General features: G+C 41.2%; 1 protein-coding gene and 1 pseudogene across 4 annotated transcripts in view; one reads left to right on the top strand and one right to left on the bottom strand.

Annotated features, from left to right (window-relative positions):
• MACF1 (microtubule actin crosslinking factor 1) overlaps positions 1 to 21,169 on the bottom strand; it is a 314,885-nt gene that overhangs the window by 251,434 nt on the left and 42,282 nt on the right. The window lies entirely within an intron of this gene.
• LOC123636322 lies at positions 14,249 to 14,343 on the top strand (annotated as a pseudogene).

A 21,169-nucleotide genomic window follows, 5' to 3' on the forward strand; every position in this document is an offset into this window, starting at 1 on the left:
CTAGGCAGTTGAAAGCCTCCACGGGGGAATTCAGTACGGACAACTGCTTTCCCTCAACACTGGGTTATGAATTTAAAAATAAATCTCAGTGACCCTTATGCCTTAAGAATCATTTGGGAAAGAATGTTGCTGAATCCAGCAATAATGTGCCCCACTGGGGTGAACCAGAGAGAAGGGAAAAGAGAAATGCTCTTACTGCATTCTCATATTCTCAAAGAATATGATAGGACAGAAAGACAAGGGAAATCCCAAATTGGCTTCTTCAAGAGCAAAGGCTTATAAACTACCAGATATTTCTATGTTTCTTGTATGTTCAGATTTCAGGAAGGGTGTTAATACATGTACATCATCTGTGTGGTGGTATTAAGATTGTGTTCAAGGCTGGGTGCAGTGGCTCATGCCTGTAATCCTGGCATTCTGGGAGGCCAAGGCCAGTGGATTGCTTGAGCTCAGGAGTTAAAGACCAGCCTGAGCAAGAGCGAAACCCATCTCTACTACAGATAGAAAAATTAGCCTGGCATCCTGGCACACACCTGTAGTTCCAGCTACTTAAGAGGCTGAGGCAGGAGGATGGCTTGAGCTCGGGAGTCTGAGGTTACAGTGAGCTACAATGACGCCACTGCACTCTCCCTGGGCAACAGAGTGAGAGTCTGTCTCAAAAAAAAAAAAAAAAAAAAAGACTGTGTTCAGTAGGTAAAAGTATTTTTTAAAAGAAAAATTACAATGTAACTGTAAATTAGCACATTAGCTGGCCTCTATGGACTCTCTGTCTTACTGAGGACAGGGATACATAACCTCATGCTCCGCTCCTGGAATTTGTAAATAGAAGACAGTGGGGAATAAATGTTTCCCTGACAGCTTAGGTTCTGCGGAAATCCCCTTCTCAGTGATCCCATTTCTCAACTTCATTGAAATAACTACCACCCAGATTCTTGGAAATTGCCATTTTGCTTAATTCTATGGGGAGCTTCCTTGCCATGGCAGTGCAGCTTTTCTTTGGAGCCAAATAGCTACAGGGTTTCAGCATTACATTCACCCAAATGATTCTTAAGACTTGAGAGTCATTGAGAATGGCCTAAGGGCACTTTAGAAGGCAATGGCTCTCCCATTCACTACAGCTGCTGGTAGAGATAGCAAAGTAAACAGTGCACAGAGCAAAACTGAGATGTTTCCACAAAGTCACCTCTTGGAGCTGACTCTCTGAAAGATGGTTATATTACCAATGCCAATTAGAAACTAGGCATGGGGATTGTGGTCCTACCTTCTTCAATGAACACCAACACCCCTACCACCACCACCATCCTCCTCTCCATTAGCAATAAAAATGTTATAAATGATACAGGGAGTAGCTCCTGGACCTCTCTCCAATGTTCCCTTTTTGCACAGCAAAATGATGACAGCCAGGCACTGAAGCAGTTATTTGTAAATTACGCATCAAGCTGGAAACTCCTGCTATAGAAACACTAGGTGATCGGCCAACAAACTCTGTTAGTTGGTCCAACATCCTGAGGCACCACAAGTTAATCATGGGTATTAAAGTTTTGTTTTATTGGGGCATTTCAGTTGTTGATTTTTTGTTGTTCTTGTTGTTTGTTTTATGGTTTTTTCTAGGACAAAGAAGAAACATACACAGTTCCAATTAACCCATTTTTCTTCCTTAGGATTGAGAAAGCAAGGACTACAGTTTTGATCTTTGTTACAATGTGATGTTTTACACAAACAAAGGCTGAAGGAGCCGGGCAACACTTAAGGGACAAGCTGCAAAGACCGGAACAACTGCACACCCCTCCCAGCTAGAAAGAAGCTCCAACACAGCATAAACTTCCCCAGGCCTGATGAATTGTCTCACTCACATGCAGCAAGGCTATCTTTTGCAAATCATTTTTCTTCTCAATTATTTTTTTCCTGATATCCCCACTGCTCAAAGGGGAAATTAAAAAAAAAAAGATGGAAATTGTTTAGCTTAATGGTTATCAATAGCTCCTAGAAGGAAAAATATTAAAAAAGAACTCCACTTCGTTGCTGGCTACACTTTCCACTAAGTACAACTGGCCCTGGGAAAGCCACTTTGCCCTATTCAAGGACCAAACTAGCATTTAGTGCCTTGTATTTTGGGATTTTCCCAAGGTCCCAGTGAACAGCAACTTTGTCTCCTCCAGTTCTGTGACCAAATCAGGACAAGAGAAATCATAGCCTCACTGAAGATATCTCTTCAGATATACTTGGTATCTCCTTTTCTCATGCTGAACCAGGGAACTGTGAGCCCCTTGAAAGCAGGGATTATGTCTGTATTCCCAATACCTAGTCATGTGCCTTGCAAAGCGTGGAATTCAATAAATGTTTTTTTGAACTTAACTATCTTTGTGTTTCAGTTAATTCCCTACATAAATCCTCACCATCCTAGTACTATGGTCACCAATCTCCCTTTTCTCAAACGCTAGTCTGGTGACAGCAATTCCTAGTCCTGGAAGTTGTAACATCGCTCTATGTCTCTTAGACTACTACTTCAAAAGATGCTACATAATTCTCAAATACACCTTTGAAACAGAACTAATTTTAACCCTCTTGAAGTTCATATTACCTGGCACTTTTAAAGAAAGGAAATGTAATAAAATAAATAAAATCAAGCAAACAAGAATAAGTCACAATTCCCCAAAGGCTAGAGGAGAAAAACAGTTCAAGGATCTTACAAAAGATTGTTCAGGGCCAAAGCTTCAAAGGGAAGCAATGTGATTCGGAGGAAAAGTATTCAACTACAAGTCAGGAACCTGGGTCATAGTAATAGTTTCAGCTTGTCAATAACTAGCTGTATGACTTGGGCAAGTGTCCTTTGACTTCTCCAGGTGAGTTCAGTTCGTCATCTATCTTTTTATGATACTGTGAATTTGGAGTTGCCCTAAAAACCTACTAAACATCTAGAGATAGAACCAATGATGCTTGGTAGGTATAACAAGAATTCATTTCTAACTGGCTTAGCATAAGCAGAAATTTTCCACAGAAAAATAATACAAAAGAGGAACAAAAAGAAAGAAAGAAAAGGCTGTACATGCAAGAGGTAAGAATCACAAGTTAGTGGAGGACCTGAGAGAAGGAAAAGTGGAAGCTATGACTACAGAATTTAAATGAACAGGACAATTAGAAATCTTCCCCTCCCACTCCCAATCCCCCCTTTAAAGAACCCTGAACACTAAAAATTATTAAGAAATGGAACAGGGAAACACACAAATAAGCATTCTGGGTAAGAGAAGAATTGCTGGATACTTTTAAATGGACTTAGAAGAAGAAAGTAAAGATTTTAAAAGAGAAGAAGAAAAACAGAAAGCAGAAAAGAAGAATATAGTAGACTCACCACATACACATATACTTAACTATATAAAATTGACCAGAGAGACAAAAATAATTTAAACAATGCAGAAGTTTACTCACAATTCCACTCAATGAGGTTTTACAGCAAGGTGACATTATTACGTACCAGGGTGAATATGAGATGAGAGGACTTGGATCTGAGACTTCAGCAAGTCTCAGTTCTCACGTGCCTCTTGGCATTCTGAGTAGCCTGGACACTGAATATGACTTTAGTTTTTGAGAATACTTATTTTTTCATTAAAAAAAGTCCCCTAATTACAGGCCAACTATTTTATATGGTATTCCAACCCTGTTATGGCATATATACAAAACCATGTTTATATACTTTGATTTTTGGGTCATTTATGTTTCAATGATAATTGTGATTATTTAGAATTTTCAACTTTATGTGCAAGCTTTATAACCTAACCCCCTGCAGGGGATAAAATGAGACTCTACCCTACAAGACAGAATAGGGGTAGGGGTAGGAGGGAAGTTGAAAAGGCAGGCAAGGAAGTCATTCCTAAAAGCTAAAGACCACACAGAAAAGGGCAAAAAAGAGACAAAAACCCGAATTTCTGTGCCACTTCCACCGTCACTAACAGCAATTTGGGAAAGAAGGCTGGCAGCTCATAAAGCTGCCCAGAGGCTTGGGGCAGGTCATTCCACACATCTCTTACTTATGACCAGGGAAACGCAGTGACCAGGCACTTGCCCAGAGCCTCCATTAATGACACTCCCCAGACCTGGTAGTAGAGTCACTGGGACCAGACCTAATCCTAAGGATGCCTCCTACTTCTCTTACTACTGTATATTTAGAGGCCCAGGGGACCCTTATCTATAGTTTGGTTCAGGCTTTCCTGAAGCACAAGAAACATCACTACCCTCAGACAAAGACTGAGAAAGTAGATTATGTTCTGGAGTCATGACCCACGCCCACCCTGCTTGCCAAAGAGAAGGTTCCTCAATAATGAAATTGATTCCCTTGCTAATATTCAACTAAGAAGACACTGAGGAGTTCAGGGAAGAGTGGAGGGGGAAAAAAAAAAAAACAGAAGACACTGAGTTTCTAAGATGTGTCCACACAGAGAACAAATCTTTCCCTTTGTCCCTTTGCCTCTGACTGATAAAAAGATCATAGCTAATGGGAATGTCTGCCTCCTTGTCATTCTAAGAAGACAAAGGCCTGACTTTACTAACCCTAGAAAGTCACATTTGGAATTAGTAACGAGAAAAATAAAGCTATATTCAGCCATTTGCCATAGACAGTAGTAGTAACATTTACTGGTGGATAAGCACTTACTATGTGCCAGGCAATGTCCTAAGTACTTTCCACATAGTAACTCATTCAATTCCCATAACTCTAGGAAAATTGTACTATTATAATCTCCTTTTATAAGTGCAAAGCTCTGGCCTAAAGAGAAAGGTTAAAGTAACTTGCCCAAAATCACACTGAGAGTGGGATTCAAGGTCAGATCAGTACTGCAGGTCCTTCAGGAACTACTGTTTGGGGTGGATTTCATAAAAGACTGGAAGAAAGAAAGGCTAGTAGAAGCAATCACCAAAAATTGGACAGATTTTGTTGTTGTTCATCTCTATACAAATATGTACCAAAGAATGGTTAAGCCTCTCCTAGTTCTATTTAGCTATCTTTCCTTCCCCCAGACCCTTCAACAAACACAGCACCTTCAGAGGCTCTGAAGTATTCCCACAGCAACTTAAGGAAAAGGGAAAAAAAAAAAAAAAATGAGAAGAAGGCCTTAATCAAAAGCCCTTTTCTTCTGGCAAACAAAAGGCCTTGGTATTTCCACAGACAGACTAGTTATTCTTAACCCTAACCAAAGATTCTTTGGCAGGGAAAGAAATATGAAAATGTTAGGCTTGTGGGAATGGCCTGTGCTTTGGGCTTTTGTGTCCCACTCAGTAAAGCCAGCCCACTGAAAAACAAACACAGCCACCCCTCAGTAACTCTAGGTCTTCAGTTAACTCCAGGCAGTAGAAGGAGGGAGGGAAGGAAGGAGGGAGGGAAGGAGGGAGGGAGGGAGGGGAAGAAAGAGACACCAAGACCCTACTCCTGACTGTCTAACCCTTTCCTATTCCCCCTCCCCCGGAGGAGATAGTTTTTTAAAGTACACTAGGAAAAGTACATCTTAAGATACAGGCACAGAATAGATCAAATTCTAACACTGAAAGAAAAGCAACAAGTGGTAGGTGGAAGAGGGTAGAGATCAGGCCTCACTCATCTGTCTGTTCTCACCCCAAATCAACAATTCAGAGTTTTAGCACTTTCCCAAAGTTAACAGTTGGTGCCAACAGCACTAATCCCAGGTATATCTGAGCTAACTCAGAATCTATGACACTCCCACCTTACTTCTTGCATGAACACAGTAACATTGTTATAATAAAGTCCCTGAAGCCTTTATGCAGTCAATGAGCACCCTCCCCTTGCTGCCTTACCCAGGATACAGTGAAAGAAACTACTATGATGCACACAGGCCCGATGGCTCATCTTCTAGCAGCCAGGACTCTGAGTGTGAGCAAGAACAGCCATGTATGCAGAGTCTGGCCTTGAAATCCCCTGGAGTGGGCAGCCCAAATTAATCTATAATGGTACCAAATCTTGAGGTGTTAAACCATGAGGTAATAAGGCCCCATGTGGCTTTGGCCTCTGGATCCTCTCTGATTACTTGGGAAGTAGGTCCTAGTCTTGGTTCCAAGCATTTATCAAAGGCCCAGGGAATGAAAGGCACTGTTTGCCCAAGCCTAACCCACCAGCAAGTTTCAAATGTCTGACACATAGTAGGCTCTCAAATATCTGTTGAATAAATAAATGAATAAAACATTTCATCTTCAACTGCTATAATCAATTCTTTCCCAAGGGGATAGAGGCAGTGTCTTTATCTAGACAGTAAGAAAAAAAAACCTTTTCCCTGCCATTCCCTGGTGATCAAGCTCTTATGTTGCAAAGAATAATGCTCCCTTCTATATAAAATTCATCACTTGACTGTTCTCCCACAGAATTGGGTAACAGGCAGCATTATCCTAAATCAAAGACAATGGTTCATCTGCAGCTGGTGTGCGGCATCCAGAGTCCCCTGTATGTTGCTGAGCATGCACACAGGGAGATGTCTGAGGTAGCATTTTTTTTTAAATAACAACAACAACTTGAAACAATACAAATATTCAGCGATAAGGGAATGGCTAACTGAAGCCATCATCGACAAGATAACTTAAAATTAAAATGGATATAAGGAAACACTAAAAAAAATCCTTATAATGTTATATGAAAAAGGCATGTAACCATATATGTATATACTAAGTGAAAGAAGCCAGACAAAAGGCCACACAATTCCATTTATAAAAAATATTCAGAATAGGCAAATTCAGAACAGGCAATTAGAAAGCAGAGTAGTAGTTGCCAAGGGCTGGGGGAAGGAGAATGAATGCTTAATAGGTATGGAATTTCTATTTGGGGTCATGAAAAAGTTCTGGAACTAGATAGCTGTGATGGTTGAAAAATATAATATGAATGTACTTAATGTCAATGAATTGTACACTTTAAAATGGTTACAATGGTAAATTTTATGTTATATGTATTTTACTACAATAAAAGAAATTGGATCAGGAAACACACACACACACACACACAAACACATACACACATACAAGGATTACAATTATGCAAAAGTAAATATGGACCAGAAAGGAACACAGACAAGTCCCAAAATCTGTTAAATTAAAATGGGACTTCATTGATATTGGACAATAAATAAAAATCAAGAAAGGAAAATAAAAATGCCAGAAGTGTACAGCAAGCCCTACAGCCACAATCACAAGCCTGCAAACAAGCGCCTACCAAGTGGGCGACAAGTTACACAGCTTACCAGGCACCAGAACAGCAGGTGTGTGTGCTATGGGGTGAGGGCGAGAGGTCTCAGGCCCTCCTCAGCCCAGTCCTCTAATCCCCCTTAAAAATACTCCCTAGGGCACAGAAACCATCTGTTTCAACAAAGCCTAGACCTAGAAGCATATTAACTCCTTCACTGCTGATCTCCTACATATGGGCTTCATCCATTATTAAATGCTTTTCATTTTTAAAATGTCTCTAAATGACAGAGTATAAGTTCTACAAGGGAAGGGCCTTTGTTTTATTCACTGGTATATCCCTGATACCTAGAATAAATTTATGTCAGTGGATATTCAATAAATTTGGTGAATAAATCCATTAAATGCCTTTTTACTATAATAGTTGTTTTATTTGTGCCTTATGTTCTTTTTAAAAAACTTTTTTTTAGGAGATAAGGTCTTACTATGTTGCCCAAGTTGGACTTAAACTCCTGGGCTCAAGTGATCCTCCCACCTCAGCCTCCCAAGTAGTTGGGACTACAGGCACACCACTGAGCCTAGCTGTGCCTTATTTTCTAATGTCTCCCTCTTGTTACTCTTCTTATCATTTGTCCTCACTCAATGTCCTGCCTAGCTGCCACAAATTCAGTTGACCAACAGATATGTGTCTAGTGTCTGCTTATGTACAGTATAATCAGTCTTGTTACTATGTTGTTTATTGCTAGATCCCAGCACTTACCATAGCAACATGTGGCAGGTGTTCATACATATATTTGTCAAATGAAAGAATAATTCACCTTGGTCACCACACTTTATAAGCGCTCAATAATGAGCATTTAAACTTGGCTAGGCATGAGCTAGCCACCATGAGAGTTACAGAAATGTAATATCTATGTAACAAACAGTCCCCTCACAAAAAGCTTACAATTTCAATAGGAAGACAAAACTAATGTGGAAAAGGATACATCAACTTGGACTACAATAATCAGAGATGTCTTCATTAAAAGACAGACCTGAAGTGAAGTGAAGCTTGAAGGAATAGATAGATTTCAGTTAAGTATAAAGAACAAGGGCATTCCAAGTAAAGAGATCGGCACAAGAAAAGCCAAGAAGAGAAAACAAGTGAGAGATGCTAAGGCACAGTGAGGAAATGGGTTTGTCTGGAGCTAAAGGTATGTTCTAGGAAATTAGGTGAGATAAGCCTGGATAAGTAGGAGGGATCAGGGAATAAAAGGTCTTTTTAACAAATTTAGACTTTCAGTAATAGGAAATACTAGGAAAGTAGCTGCTAGTGTTAACTGAACAGGAAAGAGGACACAAGAAACAAAATGTGAGGCAGTTGCTCTAATTCAGGCTGAGCTGATAAGTGATTGGACTAGAGGCAAGGCAAAAGGAATGGGGAAGAAAGGGGCAAATTTAAGAGAAATTGTGAAGAAACAAAAGAACTCAATGACAGATTGAAAATGGGAGTTGATGAAGAGAGAAAAGTCAAAGATGTCTCCGGGGTTTCTGATCTCGGAGACTAGAAGAATGTGAGCACAACTGTCAAAAATGGGAACTAGGAGAGGGAAGCCAAATTTAAGCTGAGTTTGAAAACACTGAATTCGAGGTGATGTCCAAGTATAGATGTCAGATGTCATGGAGGCAATTGAAAAAAAGAAACTGAAAAATTGAGAGACTTTTTTATATATTCAATGGAATATTATTCAGGCTTTAAAAAGAAGAAAATAGGCTGGGTGTGGTGGTTCACGCCAGTAATCTCAGCACTCTGGGAGGCCAAGGCGGGAGGATTGCTTGAGCTCAGAGTTCGAGACCAGCCTGAGCAAGAGTAAGACCCTGTCTCTACTAAAAATAGAAAGAAATTAGCTGGACAACTAAAAATATATAGAAAAAGTTAGCTGGGCATGGTGGCGTGTGCCTGTAGTCCCAGCTACTGGGGAGGCTAAGGCAGAAGGATTGCTTAAGCCCAGGAGTTTGAGGTTGCTGTGAGCTAGGCTGACACCACGGCACTCTAGCCCAGGCAACAGAGTGAGATTCTGTCTTAAAAAAAAAAAAAAAAAAGGAAATACTACATCCCTGTCTATTTAAAATATTCTGTTCCTTTAGCTTCAAAAAAAGTATTTCATGGTTTTCCTTTACCTGTCTGATTGCTCTTTGTCTGCTTTTGTTGGGTCTTTGCCTTCTTCTTTTGGCTCTTAATTGTGGCAGTTTTTTAAGGGGTAAGGCAGGGTGGTGAAGTAAGAAGAACCTGGGCTTTGGAGCCAGGCAGGGCTGGGTTCAAATCTAAGTGGAATCATACAGTATTGGTCCTTCTGTGGTTGGCTTATTTCACTTAGCATGCTGTCCTCAAGGTTCAACCATGTTGCATATGACATGTGCATATGCAAAATATATTCTGCCAAGAAGCAGAAAGTAGCTGGCATCTCCCTTCTCTTTCTTTGGGATGTCACGCCATCTCTCTGCTTTCTTTCCCACCCCACCCACCTTCTCTCTCTCTCCCTCTCTCTCTCATTCTCTCTGTCCTTCTAAAGGATAAAATAAATTTTTTACTTTTATTAAAAAAAAAAGCAGAAAGTAGAATAGTGGTTGTCAGGGACTAGGGGTAAGGGGGAAATAAGGAGTTGCTACTCAATGGGTATAAAGTTTCAGTCAGGCAAGGTAAAAAAAGTTCTAGAGATCTACTGTACAATATGCATAGAGCTAACAATACATTTAAAATTTTGTTAAGAAGACAGATTTCATGTTATGTATTTTTACTACAGTAAAAAAAAATTTTTTTTGAGAGATTTTTAAGTAGTAGAAACAGATGTGAGAATTTACAATTTAAAAGAGATGCTGAAGACAGAAGAACTAGCTAGAGAAAGGTCAGAAGCTGCACAATAATAATGCCAGCTGTGTATCATGTGTTTATGTGTCAGCACTGTGTTAGAAGCTTTACCTATACCATTCCATTTAATCCTCATAATTTTATATGTAAGATATTATCCCCATTTTACAGATGAGAAAACCCAGGCTCAGAGAAAGTGAGTAACTTGTACCATGTCACTGATAAATGTAGAAATTTAGATTTGAACCCAGCCCTGCCTGCCTCCAAAACCCAGGTTCTTTCCACCTCACCACACTGCCTTACCCCTTAGGAAACTGCCACAATTAAGAGTCAGAAGAAGGAAAAGACCCAACAAAGGCAAACAGCAATCAGATAGGTAAAGGAAAACCATGAAATATTCTTTTTGAAACTAAAGTAAAAGAATATTTTAAATAAGCACGGATGTAATCAACAGTGCCCAATGCCAGCACTCACACAGAATAAAGTCAGTACAACAAAGCTATCTGTAAAGACTTATGTGAAGATGGATCCCTGGGCCATGTACGGCAGCCCAGAGAAATTCAGAGAAACAAAAGCCCTACCCTCAGAGCTGAACAGGTTTCTTCCCTCCCTCTTATCACTGACAAACACCTTGGGATGCCAATCTTCAGCTACTCCATAGACCTCATGCTGAAGTGTATCCTCTGACCAGTTCCAGAAAATACCAACCCAAACACAAAGCATTACATTACATAAGAGTCTGGTTCAACCTGAGCTGTGGGGGATGAAGTAGATCTCCACTTCAAGCCATAGTTCAACACAAAATGTTTGTTTCTAAAAAGCAAACTCTCTTTTAGAAGGATTCATATTCCTGTTCTTTACTACTTCTCTCACCTCTTTGTATCCTAAATCAGGTACAAACTAAAGCTGCACCTCCACTTCCCTATAAATGATCTTTCACCCTGCTGCCAGAGTTATACTCTCCCCTCTACCCACAAAACAAAACAAAACAAAACCACCCCTAGTTGTTTATGTCAGCCTTAAAAATACCTAGTGCCCTCTACTGTCTCCCCACTAGCCTGTACATAGGACTGACAATCCCTCAAGGACAGGGACTGTCATTAATCTTTGTATCCTGCCAGAAGGTTCTCAGTGAAAGGAAGGAAGGAGATGGGGACTTCCCATGAATGAAACTGGAAACACGGTACATCATCAGGAAATGAGGCAGTTAGTTGACAACAAATTGTAAAAAGTGATATTCCAAATCAAAGGATTTCAAGATACATCAAGCCAAGAAGTCTAAAAGGTTCCTGACATTCCACAATGAGCAAAAGATGCTATTAATAACTGGTATTCATTGAGAGGGACCATCCCCACAGTTATTATTGTAAGTAACAGATACACAATTAGGATTACTAGCTGGGATTTCTCCAATAGCCAATAGAAACCGTGGCAGAATAATGCTGATGAGGGCCTTAACATTTCAATACTAATGCCTACTTAAAAAAAAAAAGACTAAGGATGAAGGGAAATGATAGTTTAACTTGTTAGCCATATAGGTTCACTCTTAGAGAAAAGGGATACAATCATCTCCAGTTGCAACAAAAAACACAGAACTACCCCACACATTGCAAACCAGCAGCAACAGAAACTGCAAAGTGAACTTGTGCTAATGCCCCCTTTTAGCCCAGTGACCTGCAGTCAGCCTAAAAATATATACAATTAAGGAGAGAATAAACTTTAATAGGACAAAATTGTCAACCATCCAAATAAGTACAGGGTCTACTAGGTGCCTAATGCTGTAAGGCCTCACCCCAGAAGTATGCAGACTCCCAGATTCCCTGCAGTAGACAGAATCGTCCCATTGTGACAGGTTTGCTTAAGGGCTCTGGGAATGGGAGAGGCAGACAGTTCTCATTGTGAAGGATGCAATCCTGTCTGTGACTCAAGACATTTTCCACTATCCTTGCTGCTGTGGAGACTTTATTTGACCCCATGCACACAAAGTCCTATACGTGTGCCTTCCTTCAGTCCTTAGGGTAATCTCCAAATATCTCCAGTCTATCATCAGCTAAAAAACCTCCCATTGACTGCTCCAAGTCACAAACAAGAAGGTACTCTCATCAAGTCTATAATTCTACTCTAAGACTATCAGTCCTGAGTAACAGAAGCTGATTTGCACTTGTCTGTAATACCTTGATTTAAAACATAGCACCAGCTCCATTTCTTCCAGAGGCAGACAGCTACCAAAAGCAGGGGTGTTGACACACTAAAGTTTGTCAGCTATTTTTATCAGGTTAAGCTGGCCCAACTTATTAGCCTTGTGCTAGCAGGGAAACAAGGAGAATCTCAACCTGATACCAATCTGGGGTTCCAATGTGGGATTTCTATGCAACGTTGATTAGGTCGTTCTTGGTTCTGCAGTTTCCCAATCAACATTAATGGATCTCTCCCCCAGTACAAGAGGAAAAGGCACTAGGGTTGGAAGGATCGATGATGCTATTTAATGCCTGGAGCTGCTGGGAGAAAAGCTTCACAGTAAAACAGTGCGATGATATGATGATGACATGTGGGAGCTGCTGACTAAGTGAGAGAGACACTTGGCACCTATCCCACCATGAATTAACTGCATAATAAAACATCTGAGCCAGCTGGCCACTGAGCCTGAAGACAGGGCTATCCCTAGAGGACAAGGAGAGCTATCAGGAGTATTCAGTGTTACACGTATCCTCTTCTTACCCTCAGTAGCTTTTAAAAGTGAAATAAACTTAAAAACCAACATCCAGAGCTTTGAATATACATATTAAGACCAAGTCATTCTACTTCTAGAAATCTATCCTAAAAAAAGACAGAGATGCACAGAAAAATTTATTTACAAAGATGTTCATTATCATACTATACCAGTGAAAACTTAGAAATGTACACGTCCCACGATTAAGGAGTGTTAAATAAATGACCCTTCCATTTGATAGAATTCCACACAGCTATTACAAAGCATGTTGCAGATACATAAAGGCATGAAGAATACTTACAAAGCAATAAAAAGCAAGATAGAGAACACCATTACAATAATAGCAAATACATAAAAACATATATATGGATAGAAAAAGACTAGATGGAAATACAACAAAATATGAGCATAGTAATGTGTGGGTTGTAGGATTTTCATGATTTTTCCTCTTTCATTTTTCCATGCGTTGTATAAGGACAATATAGTACATCTAATTAAAGTCAGAAAAAAAAATTTAAGTTTTTTTCCTGGAGTTCTTTATTAGCCACATTAAAGAGGGGGGGAACTCCCTGCCCCCCACCAAAAAAAAAGTCCACTCTCTGAGGAGTACATGTTGGGATGTGAGGGCTTGTCCTGTTTGCCCAGATGTAGCAACAGGGGACAGGCTTCTCAGCTGGCAGACTAAATGGACATCCAAAGTAAAGCTATAAGATAATGAGAAGCATGACTTGACAAACAAACCAGAACTAATAGAACCAAAAAGGATCGTGTTCCTTCTCAGTAATCACCTTCACTTATTCAACAATATTGTTGCTGTTCAAAATATACCTGGAACCCCTCATTTGGAACTGTCTACAGACCTGTAGTACCATCTTTCCAGTATTTTCAATAGCAGGACATTTTCATTCTTTGAGATTGGATGTAATTTTGTCTTGGGTAATATCATCTTTTGACCAAAAATTCACATGACTATGAAATGACTGTGAAATATCTTATGAGAATTAAACTCTGGCACTGAAGAGAAAAAATACAAAAGTGCAACTAATCCCAGCACTCTGGGAGGATAAGGCAGGAGGATTGCTTGAGGCCAAGAGTTGGAGATCAGCCTGGGCAATATGGAGACCTTATCTCTACAAAAAAAAAAAAGAAAGAAAAAAGGCCGGGCGTGGTGGCTCACGCCTGTAATCCTAGCACTCTGGGAGGCCAAGGCGGGTGGATCGCTTGAGGTCAGGAGTTCGAGACCAGCCTCAGCAAGAGCGAGACCCCGTCTCTACTAAAAATAGAAATAAATTATCTGGCCAACTAAAAATATGTATAGAAAAAATTAGCCGGGCATGGTGGCGCATGCCTGTAATCCCAGCTACTCGGGAGGCTGAAGCAGTAGGATCGCTTAAGCCCAGGAGTTTGAGGTTGTTGTGAGCTAGGCTGACGCCACGGCACTCACTCTAGCTGGGCAACAGAGCGAGACCCTGTCTCAAAAAAAAAAAAAACAAACAAAAGAAAAAAACAGTGTGGCTAAGATCCTTTTGTAGTTAGAGTGACGATTGGGTTTTCACATGCTGGTGTGAGATATGCCTCCCTCAAACTTTGTTAGGTCATTGGCACATTACTGATCTATTAAGAACGTGAGAAGAAAAAAAAAGTGCGGCTAAATAAATGTATACAGCATGGGCACCATCAGAATATTTTTTTAACCTCCTGTGGTGACTACTGAAGGACATTTGGATACATGAGTTTAGTTCAATTCAATCCCTCCAATGTTTCTTGTATGCTTAATATGTGCCAAGCACTATGCTAGGTGAAGGAGATTCAAGAATAAATGAGGCACAGTTCCCACCTTTAGCAACAGTATAGCTAACATTTATTGGGCTCCTACTCTGTATCAGATGTTACATTCACTATCTCATTCAATCCTCACAACATCTTGTGCGGTAAATCCTATCTTCATTCTTACAAATAAAGAAACTGAAGCTTACAAAAGTTGCAGAAAATTTGTCCAAGAAGTGAAGACTAGCAAGAAAATCAAATGTTTAATAAAGTGGCTGGGTGTGGTGGCTCACTCCTGTACTCATAGCACTCTGGGAGGCCAAGGCAGGAGGATCGCTTGGGCTCAGGAGTTCAAGACCAGCCTGAGCAAGAGTGAGACGCCCTTCTCTACTAAAACTAGCTAAAATTAGCCAGGTGTGATGGTGCACACCTGTAGTTTCAGCTACTTGGGAGGCTGAGGAAGAGGATTGCTTGAGCCCAGGATTCTGAGGTTGCTGTGAGCTAGGCTGACGCCACAGCACTCTAGCTCCAGTGACAGAGTAAGATTCTGTATCCAAAAAAAAAAAAAAAAAGTTTAATAAAATAACTATAACATAATGGGATACGCTCTAGAATAAGTATGTCTAAAGTGCCACAGCAACACAGATGAGGGAGAGAGAATAATTCTACCTGGGAATATAAAAGCAAAGTCAAAACTGTAGGGGAAAATGAGATTTGAGCTAGGCACAGAAGGATGAATAGAAGTTTGGTACAGAAAAAGGATAACGGGATTCTAGGCAGAGAGAACAAGACAGTACATGCAAAGGAAAAGAAGGGTGAAAGTACATAGGTATGTTGGGGTATATTTCTTTTTTAAAAATCAGCATTATCTCATAGTCCTATCACAAGTTTTTCTTAGCAAAGACTACAGAACCACTTTCACATCACTCTACCTCACCGACCTCTCTGCCTCCCTAATTAATCCCCAATTATCAATCACAGCACAGGCCTGGGCTCCGCCAAAAAGCAGGACTTAGGCCAATAGTTCAACTTGTCATACGCATGACAGAGGTCCATCCAGACAGAAATCACCCCAATGGCTAAGGTTTTGAGGAAGCTTGAGAAATAAAAGTGACAACCCTCCAGAAGCAACAACAACAATAGAATATATTGCACCCCAATCCTGGCTTCGAAGCACCAAATATCAACAGGAATATTGGGGAACAGAACTTCAAAACAGAACTTCAAAAAACTTCTACAATGTCTCTATTCTCCCACTGGGCTCCCTCCAATAATTACCCACTAGATGGAGGAATGGCTGCAAGCTAAACCATGCCAAGAAAAGCAAGAGTCAGTAATTAATTGAAAAGGGGAGCCAATTACCTCTATCAGCCCTTCTGGAGCAAAGATACAGGTGAAATGAAGAAGGTAGGTACTTATTCACTATAACCAGGGGACACAGTGAGTGAAACTCAACCCACAGGAGGGTTTCTCTCTCTCTCTCTCTCTCTCTCCCTCTCTCTCTCTCTCTCTCTCTCTCTCTCTCTCTCTCTCTCTCTCTCTCACACACACACACACACACACACACACACACACACACACACACATCCTCTTGTTTAATGCCCACAGCAGTACAGGCTTCTGAGTTCATTGTAGAGGTACAGAATCAAAATAACACGGTGGAGAGCCCTGGCGTCTGGAGTGAGGAGAGTGGAGTGGGAGCTGCTGCGGTCTTTCCCCTTCTCTGATTTCAGCCCCATAAAGGACATTCCCCATGATAGGTACATCTGTTACTCACTCATTCCTAGTACAAAGAGGGCAAAGGAAGGAGAAAAAAATAATACCTTATAGGTGACCGAGAAAACATAGGATTGCCAACTGGTTTCAATACAATCTCTTTCAAAAGCAGAACCAACCTTTCCTAGGGTGCAACTTCAAGCCTCTGCACCCCTGAGAAGATCAAGCCAAGAGCTGCTTGTTCTATTATCCCCACTGAGAAAGTCAGGAGAGTTAGAGGAAACTGGGGACCAAACAACTTCATATAGAGTAAAAAAGTACTCCTCCCTCCATGCATGTTTTATGGAAGCAAACAAGAAGGACCCACACTACCAGTCATACCTGCACAGACACGGAGAGTTATGAGTGGTGTGGTCTCCTGAGAACCTCAGGAATCTACTTGGGTCACTGCTAAACCTGATTCACACAGGCCATGGCCATCCTAGTGTGCTCAACTGCTCGTCTAAACCCTCCACACAAAGAGGATCCAAAAAGAAAAAGTTATATTCTCCAATTCTATGAATAGGTAAATCTCTCATAGTTTCCACCCACACCTGCCCATCTTCAGAAAGCCTTGGCAGCTTTTATAAGAAGAATGACACTAAGGATCGGGAATAAAACATCACCAAGGAGCTCGATGTCCAAGGAGAGGCCTGCGATTCCTACCCTGAGCCTCTTTTTCTACTGAAGGAATATGCAGATTAATTAAGTTTGATAATCCTGCCACAAGTTCTGTAAACAGAGGACAGAGAAAGGGCTCCTGCTGTTGGGTAGGCATCATGCCCAGGAATACAGAAGGATCCCTCTAAGACAGGAAATAGGAAAAGAAAAGAGAACTCTTGTTAGGGACAAGGGTACATTTTAGGACCTCCCTTCACCCAGTCTCCAACAGAGCACAAGAACTGGAAGAGTTGCAGAGAAGCACCACTGGTTTCTGGCCCCCTCCTTCAATCTCTTCTCCATGAGACTGGATGAAAACCAGAACCTTTCTCCCCTCTCAAAACTTCCTCTGACAGGGAAGTTAGAGCAACTGTTAATGTTGCACATTCTTGCTAAGACCTATCTTCTATGATGATTGCAGAGCCCTGAACCCAAAAGGGACTGATTGGCTCTAGGAGTTTGGGGATGGAGAGTGTGGGTTTCAAAGTGGGTAGTGGGAGACAAAGGGAAGAGAAGATAGAGATCAACAGAACAATACTTTATAGTGGAATATCCCTTACCATACAAAGATCTTCATATACATGCTTCTTAGAGTCTGAGTTCTTCAACAGATAGTGAAAGAAAGTACAATATCTATATACCTTGGTGGGAGGGGATTACAGATATACTGCCCATACCCTGTCTGCCACTTTCCTCATCCCTGAAAAAAACCATTTTACCCCTTTCCTCCCTCTTCTTCCTCCCATTCTCTCCACACTCCATGGCTGCTCTGTGTCCAGAATCCTGACTGCTGATCAAAGAGGAATGGTTTGAGCTCCCTCTTCTGCAGATGGAAATAAAACCTATTAATGAGAGAAGGAGAAGTAAAAAGATTTCATTCATTTTCCTCATTAATGTCCAAAAAGAGTCTGTATTGTCACATCTGAGTGTATTCTTCTCATCTCTGGTCAGTAAAGAGTTTGCAAAGAAAACACTATTTCCTTTAAATATAATTTTAATGAAAAGCTGCCTCCTTCATAGTCATTGATATACCCTTTACAAAGGCATCTATGGCCCATCAACCTGCATTCCTCTCTCCACCCCCTTTCCCACTCTGACTCCCTGTTCTCCCCAGATGAGACTCTGACTCACTGTAGACACAGGCAACTAAAAAAACCCAGCCCAAGAAACCTAGCTACACCTAGGTGAGGCTCCAGGGCCCTACGGCAAGAGCCCTCCACCCACATGGCCTGGCCACCTCAAAACAGGGAGTGCCCTTAGCCCTTAGCCCTTAGCCCAAAAAAACAGGGGACATTTCTTAGTTGCCCACTCAGGCAAGTGAACAGCTGCTGCTGAAGTACCTGAGGGGCTTCTCTCTAACTCAGGATTGCATTTATAAACTCTGTCCCTTCTGTGTAATTGCCTAAACACATTAAAAAAAAATGGCCAGCTCAGAGTAGGAGGGTTTTCTAAGCCCCTAGGTGGTTGGATGGAGAGTAAACACCCTACACAACACACACCACAATAAGTATTCACACAATCAGCCAGGATAAAGGGCAGACAGCTTTAAGCCTTGTAATACCTCTCAGGTTGTTGAGTCCCTCCAGGAACTTCTGGTACTTGTAAGCGTTCATGCCCCAGCCCAGCTGTATTGGTTCAGTGGCTGGAAGTAGGCACCATGGCGCAGTGACAGCTGAGAGGTGAAAGCATGCAAACCAACTGATCTCTACTCCCGCTTCTACTGGCCCCCGAGAACTGGACTTTGACCACATTTACAGGTGACGTCACCAGAGAAGCCTCATTGCATTACAGCTCTTTGAGCACCCTCATTTGTTGCAGTGAGCGGAAATACCTCCCCAGAAGAGGCCAGCCCCTCCTTTGTGCAAATGAGCCACGAGACCACAACAGCCCCTGCCTATCATCTGCCACCTTCTCCCTAGACCCTAGCCCAGGCTCCACTGGGATTACTGCTCCTCTTGCTGAAACCCTAGGGAGAGAAGCTTAAATGTGTTTTAGCACACCAGTCAGGGGCTCATTTAACATTTGAGAACGAAATCTTTAAAGGGCCACACTCACCACAAGAATGTCACCACAACAGGAGCTCTTGGGCAAATATCACATGGCAATGGGTCAGGCTTAACAAAATAAAGCACACTCTGCACTCTCCTTACAGCAGTCATGTTTATAGACTGGAATACAGCCACACAACAGAGGAGATACTGCATATTAACTCAGTCCTACGCAGGGAGAAGAAAGCAACAGAAACTGTTAAGCACATTCCCTAAATGCTAAAAGCAGGACAATTCAAGGAGGCAGGACCTTCTCCATAATGCAGCCCAGGCATCATCCACATTCTCCTACTCCAGGACACTATTTCACTAAGCTGATTTGTTTTTGGTTGTTTTAATGTGTCAATAGCTGCTACAAATTTCCTTCTACTCTGTTAACCTCAAAAATATGACCACCCCAATAGCTAGAGGCTTTTAGGATAAGCTACCCACCTCATAATTAGAGGGGAAAACCCTGAAATTTCTACACCATCTTTGTTGTAAGAAACTCAAAGTGGCTCACCTGCATTATTATACTTATGAAAATAACCGTGACTTTTCATTTGCAGATGAAAAAACAGAGCTTAAGTAATCTGCCCAAAAGTCACACATCAAGCCAACGAGATAACATGGAAAGAATCTGTTTCCAAATTTGAGCTTGATATTCTTGTTCACCTTATCATGAAGCATTAGCATCCCAGAAACCCAGGAGCAACAAATTGAGTCAGGCTACACTGAACAACTCATAAGAGAGATTCACCCATCCCACCCTACCCCACCCCACCTTCTGCCAAGGTCTGAAGTTTGTCAGGCAACCTGGTTCATGGGATGCCATTCAGTGACCTAGGGAAGAATTCAGAGTGCCAAATACATGTTCTATAAAACTCCCAGTTATACAGGTGAGACACAGGTAGAGAAACCGTGTAAGTAGCATTGTGAAAACCAAGAGAAAAGGGAGTATGCCCATTTGGAAAGATTAGGCTAAATAATTTTAACAGCTGCTAAGATAATGGAAAGGGAAAAATAACAAAAATAATCAACTCAAGCTTTTGTGCCTTCCAATGCTACTAGTCAGTCAACAGTAACAAGAAGGTAGCCAGCTACTTTGTGCAAATCTCAGTATTAAGAGTTAGGGGGGCCAGGTGTGGTGGCTCACACCTGTAATCCTATCACTCTGGGAGGCCAAGGTAGGAGGATCGCTCATGGCCAGCAGTTCGAGACCAGCCTGAGCAAGAGCGAGACCCCATCTCTACTAAAAATAGAAAGGAATTAGCTGGACAACTAAAAATATATAGAGAAAAAATTAGCCGGGCATGGTGGCACATGCCTGTAGTCCCAGCTACTCGGGAGGCAGGAGGATTGCTTGAGCCCAGGAGTTTGAGGTTGCTGTTAGCTAGGCTGACGCCACGGCACTCTAGCCAGGGCAACAGAGTGAGACTGTCTCAAAAAAAAGAGAGTCGGGGGAATACAAATACATGGTTCTTTTTCTCAAGAAACAACTTGACAAGCAAAATAAACAAGTTAAAAAGAAGTTTAATGTGTAAAGAGCATAAGTTAGGCAGCAGGACACAGTAAAAAGGACAAATATAGATTCTATAATGCAGTACTGTTAAAATCACAGTATCTTTAAGGTCACCTGGTCCAACAGATCAGCTACATGATCTGCCACAGGGAGCCTTGGATTCCTCATCTAGGACATAAGACTGTGGACTGAAAAAGGCAAAGATTAAATAACAGTTCGGATTATGTGTGTCTCTTCTCCTGGAGTTATTCCACATATTTTTCCAGTAATAGTATGGATAATAGAGTACAGTGGAAAGAACTTTGGTTGTAGAGTCAATACCTAGATTTCAGAGTCTATCTCAAGATCCAATTTTGCCACTAACTGGCCATGTCCGCAGGAGCTCCAAATTCTTAAAAAGTACTAGCTCTTAAAAAAAATTTTTTATTTCTATTTTTTTTATTTTTTAAGTTCCCAGACACCATTAAAAATCTTAACATTTTTTTACCTCACAAACTCCACTGAAAATCTGATGAAAATTAAGGATACTCTTCCTTAAAAAGGCACATATTCACCTACATACAAACTTTGTTTTTACAAGTGGAGAGGGGTCAATGAACCTCAGGGAAAGAACCTCTGAACTGACCTCTAAGACCTCTTCTGTGTCAATGATCTGAAAGCAATTGAAACAGTGAAATCTGAACAAAAGTGCTGAAAAGAGTAAGGTGTAA

This window comes from Lemur catta, chromosome 3 (genome assembly GCF_020740605.2).
Source record: "Lemur catta isolate mLemCat1 chromosome 3, mLemCat1.pri, whole genome shotgun sequence".
Classification (NCBI taxonomy): Eukaryota; Metazoa; Chordata; class Mammalia; order Primates; family Lemuridae; genus Lemur; species Lemur catta.